At 28.0% G+C, this 8,165-nt stretch overlaps 1 long non-coding RNA gene across 1 annotated transcript; it reads left to right on the top strand.

The window, feature by feature from the left end:
* Positions 1 to 1,924: 1,924 nt before the first annotated feature.
* On the top strand, positions 1,925 to 3,946 carry LOC101514090 (uncharacterized). The gene is made up of 5 exons (XR_001143349.3): positions 1,925 to 2,275; positions 2,814 to 2,938; positions 3,216 to 3,308; positions 3,423 to 3,503; positions 3,636 to 3,946. It is a non-coding gene; the product is annotated as an uncharacterized lncRNA (long non-coding RNA).
* Positions 3,947 to 8,165: the final 4,219 nt, after the last annotated feature.

Here is an 8,165-nt window from a genome sequence, read left to right as displayed (position 1 = left end):
AACAAGTTCAATCTCATCTATATTTTAGTTAAATCTAATTTAACTAAAATATTATTTCTCTAATTTATTATTCAATGCATATGACCTTATAAATCTTAAGAGGACTAGCTGATAGCATTCGTGCTAGAGCAGATTGGATGTTGGGATAATTTTTTATCTTCGATAGAGCTAACTTACAATGATAGTTTTAGTCCAGTATTGTGATGGCCTTTTTTGAAGCCTTGTACGGTAAGAGATGTAGAAGTCCCTTGTGTTGGTTCAATTGGTTTTGGGACTAATATGGTTCACCAGACTACCAAAAAAATGAAAATTAGACAAGAAAATATAACGGTCGCGCTAAGAAGATAAATATCTACCATGATAGTAGCAAATAAATTATGAAAGGTGATTATGTATTTATAAGAGTTACTTCAACCATTGAAGTTGGTCAGACATTAAAAATGTGAAAACTTATATCTCGTTTTATTTAACAATATCAAATCGTTGAGTCATGTATTCAAATTATGATGCCTCATTTTCTTTTGAACCATTATAGTGTATTCCATGTGTCCCTACTTTGTAACCACCTCATGGCCTCAAATATTCACACTCTCCAAAGCAAATATTTAAATTACAACTCACAACACTCTAACATAAAAGTAGAAGAGAAAAGAATCAAATACAAACTTAAGTTTTTCTCCTAACAATATTTATAGAGAAAGTTATGAACATAATATCAAAGGTATATATATCTACACGGGGTTAGGAACATCATTATACCATTTTTATTTCAAGCTTTATATTCTCAAGAACATTTACTCAACCAAGTATATAACATTCAAAATTTAGCATCAAAACTAATTAATAACCAATATTAAACAATTATCATCTCTTATCATCACCAACTCAACAACAATACTCAACAATCATAATAAAACAACTCTTCATAGTAGTTAACACAAACACTAACATGCATTATTAATAATCACTTATAACAAAGGAGATGAAATTTATCATTGTTGATCTTTATGTTTTCTTTTCAAACATACAAGAACCCTAACCCCCAAAGTTAACTCATTCTTTCTCTTTTATTTTTCCATAGTTAAACCCCTAATCTTCTATCCCTTCTTGTTTTCTTGTTGCCATTTTTCTTTGTTCTCCTCATCCTTCACTCCTTCTTCCTCTCTCACAATTTCCCTTGTCTCTTTTTTATTTCTATCGGCTCTCTTTTTTCTTTTTCTTTTTTTACTAAGTGATGAAATGAAGTTAGAAGAAGGCAAAGTTGCATGACTCCTTATTGCACTACAACAAATGTAGTCTCTAGCAACAGTTTTTCAAGCAACATGTATAAAGTGTTGCCTAAAAGTGGATAAGGCAACATTTTATATCTGTTGTCATCGTTATTGTTGCAACACCGTATAAACGTTCCCTAAAGTATTTATGGGAACAATTTTGAAACATCTCTGTGATAGCCTTTTGGCAATATATGATAATTGTCCCCTTAGGTTTTTTTAGGAACAGTTTTCAATTGTTACATTTATTTGAACAAAAGACTACATTTTTAAAATATTGCTTAAAAAATTTAAAACAAAGCTATTCAACAAACTATATATTAAATATTATTTGTGGGGTGAATTCTTTTAAATACACTTTTAAATATTATTTTTTTATTAAAATTTAAAACAAAAATATATAAACTTGTAAACAAAACAAATGTATTCTTATTAATTATTATTATTATTATTATTATTATTATTATTATTATTATTACTATTATTATTATTATTATTATTATTGTTATTATTATTATTATTATTATTATTATTATTATTATTATTATTGTTATTATTATTATTATTATTATTATTATTATTATTATTATTATTATTATTATTATTATTATTATTATTATTATTAAAAGAAAGGGAACAAGTCTTCATAAATAAAAAAGAAGAAGAAAGGGAACGAAAATAAAATCAGGGAAAATAGAAACCCTTTCAATCCCTAAATGACCTCTCCTTCAAGCTGAGTTATGCAACTCATCTCCTTCTTTCTCTGTTCACAATCTGCAACGCCGGCGACATCCCCATTCAAAGAGAACATTCATACGACAGCGGCATCCGATTCTATATTCGTTCACAATCCTTTCATTCTTTCTCTTCCTCCTTCTTTTTCCCACCACAAAGTCTATCTCCATCTTCTCACACAATCTTTCCCTTTTCCATTCCCATCCTTCAGCTTATATTAACCTTCTCTCTCATAATCTTCTTCTCAGCACACCACGATTTTGCCAATGGTACTTTTTTCGTTTATGCTTATGAAAATATTTTTCGTTTTAGGGTTTTTGTTTTTTATCTATCAGTAACAATCAACTGAATTGATTCTGAATTAGGTATTACATTTATGGTTTTGGTTCATCATTTGGTACCAATTTTGAGATAAAAGTAAACACAACTAATAGATATTGAATTTTTGTTTACGTTTTTGTTTATCATTTCATTTGAGTCTATAGTTACCTCTTTTTCAACATGTATCTCAAGTGATGATGTTGTTACTTGTGCTTTGATTTTCTTTTTGGTTTTTGATTGTGCTAGAAAATAGTGAAAATGTATTTTTCCCTATGAAAACAAAACATTTTGTAAGTTGAAACATGGTTTTATATTGCTTGTATTGGATTTCAAGATAATATGGAAGTAATGAAGTGATTGTTACTATGGTGAGAATTGATTTTGTTATCTTTGGATTTTGGACTCTATTTTTGCTTGTATTGGATTTTGGATTTTTGAGTTTAGCAACTTATTCATTTAGATTTGTTGTATTGTGTGTCGTTGTAGCAAGCAAATGAGAGGATTGATGTATGTGTGGATGATAAGGTTACAAACTACTTAAACCGGAGAGATGTGCCAGAGGCACTTCATGTGAAGCTTGTCGGAGTTCGCAAGTAGGATGTTTGTAGCAAGTAAGTCATTCTCGAGGTTTTAAATTACAGTTGCAGTCGGAATTCTTAGTATTGCGTAGAATCATGATTAAATATGGTTGATATGGCCTAATTCACGGTTTTAAGTTGCAGTTGTGGTTGAAATCTTTAATATGACATAGAATTGTGATTGAATGTGGTTGATAAGGCCTCGTTTGAGGTTGAAGAGACATCAAAACCTGGAGTTAGAGTTCTATTAGGCTAATAATGGTTTTTAACCAATACATGTAATCATTGGTTTTTGTTTTGTTGGTAACAGCATTTTGGACTATGATGTGCTTAACTTGGAAGTGCCAACACTTCCTACTGTTGGATCATTGATAAAATCTGGAGTTAGAGCTCTAATTTACAGGTATCTAGAGTTCTCATTCTCATTTTGATTTATTTATGGATTGAACTTGAGGCTTCATATACACATGTTTTTAGTGCTAAATTAACATAATCATCTGCGTTATTATTTCTTTAGTGGAAATCAAGATTCAGTAATTCCACTAACTGGAAGAGAACCTTAGTTCAGAGCATTGCATTTGCTATCATTCCTCTTTTGGTAAGTTTAGGACTTAGCTTATTTGGCTTTGTTGAATATGAATTGGATTTTTAGCTCTTTTATTTTTATATATACAAGGATGGTATTGTACATTCTTTCACAACTCTTTTATTTTATTTTATTATCACCAAGGTAACAATGAAGATGATGATAAATTATTTCAAGTTGACGATGAAGACGATGAATTTGAAGAGGATGACATAGATGGCAAATTTGAAGAGGACAATGTAGATGCTAAATGAAGAAGACACACTTGAATGATCTAGATGATGATTTTAGATTATGCTTTTTTGGATGATGTTTTTTTACTAGGCATATACTTGATTGAAGCATCAAAACTTCAACAAACTATATATTTTGCTAGACTTAGTACTTTAAGTATTAAAATTTATTTGCAAACTACCATTTATTTGAATACAACTTTGTTAATAATTTGTGTTAAATTTGCATTATGTTAGTTTGTGTATGTAATTAAATTTATTATATACACAATAATTTATTATTATAAAATAATGACAAAATGTCTAATTGATTTGAGTTAAAATAATAGAAAAATGAAAATTTATTTTGCATATATGAATACAGTTTAAAATTGTTGCCTATAAGTTCTAGCAACATTTTATCAATGTTCTCATTGTATCGTTTTAAGGCAACATTTATCAATTGTTGTCAGATATGACAACACTTGAAAAATGTTGTCTTAGATGCGTTGAAAAATTGTTCCCTATTCTCATGGTTTAGGCAACATTTATAAATAGTGTGCCCAAAAATGCGAGAAAAATGTTGCCAAAGATAACAGGCAACGCTCGCATATGAGACGCGCGAAAAATGTTGTCTATTCTCTTTGGCAACATTTTTCTGTGTTTTAGCAACATTTTTTAAATGTGTTTTAGTTTATTTGGCTTTGTTGAATATGAATTGGATTTTTCTGTGTTTTGAGGTGAATGAAGGTAAGTTGTCGTGTGTCATGGGGGTTGGTTTTTGGTTCTTTTAATGAAAGTTTTTTCATTGCTTTCTCTCTGATGGAAGACTAAGGGATACAATCATAAATAGGGTATTCTAATTTTTCTTAGTTTCTACTTTTACATCAAAAAATCCCTATTACTATATTAATTGTAAAATTTCTTCTAAAGAGAATCTCATTATTATATTACTAACATTCTAAAAGTATTAATATTAAATAATTATCTATCATTTAAATTTTCTGATGAATTATACTACCATCCACTTATTTTTACATATATTTCTTTGGAACTATAATTTCCCCTTATTTTAGCGATAACAATAATAGTAATAAGGGGAAATTATAATTACCTCTCTTGAGGTCTGTCTTAATACAACTAGCACCCATTTATTTTTCAAAACATCAGTCACCTACCCTATTGTTACAATCCATTAATCTGTCATTACACTTTCTTATTTTTATAAAAAAAATTAACACAATGCTTTTTCATTTTGCGGAGAAGCGGCCAAAACTAATTCACATTCGTAGACACACTCTGTCCATACAAGTTTAAACACATATGGTTTTTTCTCTTTTACTGTTTCTTTTCTTCGCCTAAATTTATGTGTAATATGTATAACTATGAAACACTTTTTTTTTTTTTATTAGAATTAGATAAATTTTGTCTTATTTTTTGTTTTCTTGATTATGATAATTTTCCCTTTTGTTGGGAAGTAAAAATTTTGGTGCGACTAATTTTTATGGCTAATCATAATTTTTTTTTCTAACATCTTTCTTTTGTGATTATATATTTCAGTAGAGAACTCACAAATGGAAAATAATAACTATCGTCAAATTAGGGTGTTGTGAAGTCTATGAAGTTGGAACTGGGATATGTGTACTTGAAAAATTAAATAGACAAGATTTGTGTCTTGTTAAAAAATTAGTAGGAGATGTTTGTGAGTTGTGATTGATATTTTAACTGACCATGAACGATATTAAATTGTAAAGGAGATATTTATTATCTAAAAGGTTAAGTATGGGAGATTTGTGCTCAATTAAAAAACGGAAGGGGGATAACTAACATTTTAATAAACATTAAGGAGGTTTTTGTAACTTTTCCAAGTAATAATGAGGACAAATTGATAATAGTTTACACATATAAGGTTGTGGTGTTATAAAATGTTCTTACTCGTACACAACTACGAGGTCGCGGGTTCTAATTTGAGACATGATATTCAACCTAACAATATTAACATTCGTCAGTTGAACTATGTCTTACTGAAGACTAAATTTATATTTTATTAGTATCAAATATTATTACTTATCATATGTGTTAAATATCTTCTACTATTTTATCTTTAAAATCTCACACAACACACACACAGTACAACTCTACTTCCCTTTCTTTTACTCTAATAATCATTTAAAATACAATTTAAATTAATGCTATAAAATAAAAAGGAGATAAAAAATTATGTGTGTGCAATAGTCTGATGCAGCCTAATGCAATCTCATGCACTTGATGCGTTCACTATGTTGTGCCATAGACATACATGTTTTCTTTCTTCTGTAATTACAATCACACCATAATTATGATTCATGCAGTTATAAATACTCCAAAATATTGCGGTCACATCACATGATATGATATGCAATTTGAAATCTTTGACTCAAAATGGAAGGTTGAGTAGGTGTGAAATATCTAAAGGAGTTAGAATATTAGCGTTAGTCAAATGAAGATAGTAACTATTAGTTGGTAATCCCTCCTTCTAGAGGGAGGGATTACCAACTAATAGTTACTATCTCTAGAAGGAGGATTTAGAAGAAAATATGAAACAATGGTGATTAGGTATCCAAATTTGTGTAGCCTAAGTGAATCATCTTCCATATCCTTGTTCTTGAAGGATATTTGCAGAATGGATACGTGACATGGTTTAGATAATGAATGGTAGACATGAGTTTCTAAAAGCAATGGTGCTAACGTGTTCCGTTGATCTGTTGAACAAGTTCATCTAAACTAATTCAATCCATATTTTATCCAAATCTATTCAAGTGTGAGATCAACCCAAATCAATCTATTAATCAAACCCAAAGTAGTTTGGTTATAGTAATAATTTTTTTCCAACCCATGAATCTAATCCGTTAAAAAATTGTGATTTTTTAAATTTTGTGAATATAAATTAAGCATATGTTCGGTAATGAGGTTAGAACCTCCAAACATACGGAAAATGTGAAGCTATTAATTGTATCATTTGCATAAACTTGAATTATTGTCGTGATATTTAACCTTTCCAAACACATTAGAAGACGTTTATGTAATGATATAAAAGTTTTTCAATTAAATTTAAGTTTTAAAATATTAAATTGTGGAATTTGGTGTGAGTAGAATTTGTCATCAAAGAGATAGTCTTATTATTATATATTTTTTAGAATTTTTTTAAAATTATGTCTCATGCACTCGTAGAGTCGGTCCAAGGTAAGAGTCCTTCAGGCTATCATTTTAGGTCTTTATAAAAAAAACAAATATTTTTATGTAATAAAAGGACTTCAAAATAAAAAAGTTTACTTCAAAATAAATTTTTTTACTTAATAAAATAGTTTCATATTCTAAATTTAATATTATCTCAACAAATATTCAATCAGATGATTTTATTGTGAATAAAAAAAAAATATTATATAACATTTGATTGAATACACTATTCAACTCATCACCGAATGTTTTACCCAATTCAAATTAAATTCATTTGATTGAATTGAGTAACAGATTTAACTAAAATCTCCCCACAAACACTCCCTACTTATAAAAAAGGTTTGAAACAATGAATCATGTTTGCTTTTGGCATGCTACTTAATAGTTTTGGACCACTTGCTCTTTGGTTGTGCTTCCCTAGGCTTTACATATCTCATTGTAAAAGGATAATAAAATGGCATTTATGTGGTTTTGGAGGATGATGTCTACATGTGAAAAATTGGCAAGCATGCAATTTAAAAATTTACATCAATTAATAAAAATATCAAGTTAATATCCATAATAATAATAAAATAGTAAAAACTTATAAATCAAATATCTCAAATTTTAAGGTTGTAAACCATTAAAATTAAGAGTAAAATTTAATCACAAGTCCTTCAAATCAATGAAATAATTTCACTAGATAAAATAATAATGAGTGCAACTATTAATCTTCTTAGTAACTAAGAAACAACAATTATCACTCAATACTGTAAATTAAACAAAAACTGAATACCTTCACAAAAGTTGGTATATGAAAAAAAATTCAAAGAAAAGAGAAAATTATTAATAAAATATAAGAATATAACGTGTAGTCCTTTAAGAGATAATTATTTTTGTTAAAATAAAATTTATGAGATGAAATGAGTAAATAAATATGATTCTCAAATGCATAAAGTTATAAGTTTAATAAATGTGTATCAATATAAAATAATTTTACATTCACATTTAATAAGAGTTATCAATTTTATTATGAGTTTAATAATAATTGTGAATCATCAACGTAAATTTTTTTATACTAACAATTAATGGGATAGAAGTCGCTTATTCTTCTATATCATACAATTAAAGTAAGGTGTGGTAGATTGATGTGACGTAATATGTATAACACAATTTTATTATCAAAGTGCATGTCTTTTTTTTCTCTTATATTATTAAACTACTATCAAGAATATTAACTATACAAAAATATCTCTTCAAATTGTAG

Source organism: Cicer arietinum, chromosome 2 (genome assembly GCF_000331145.2).
Source record: "Cicer arietinum cultivar CDC Frontier isolate Library 1 chromosome 2, Cicar.CDCFrontier_v2.0, whole genome shotgun sequence".
Classification (NCBI taxonomy): domain Eukaryota; kingdom Viridiplantae; phylum Streptophyta; class Magnoliopsida; order Fabales; family Fabaceae; genus Cicer; species Cicer arietinum.
This window is presented reverse-complemented; position numbering and strand designations above follow the sequence as displayed.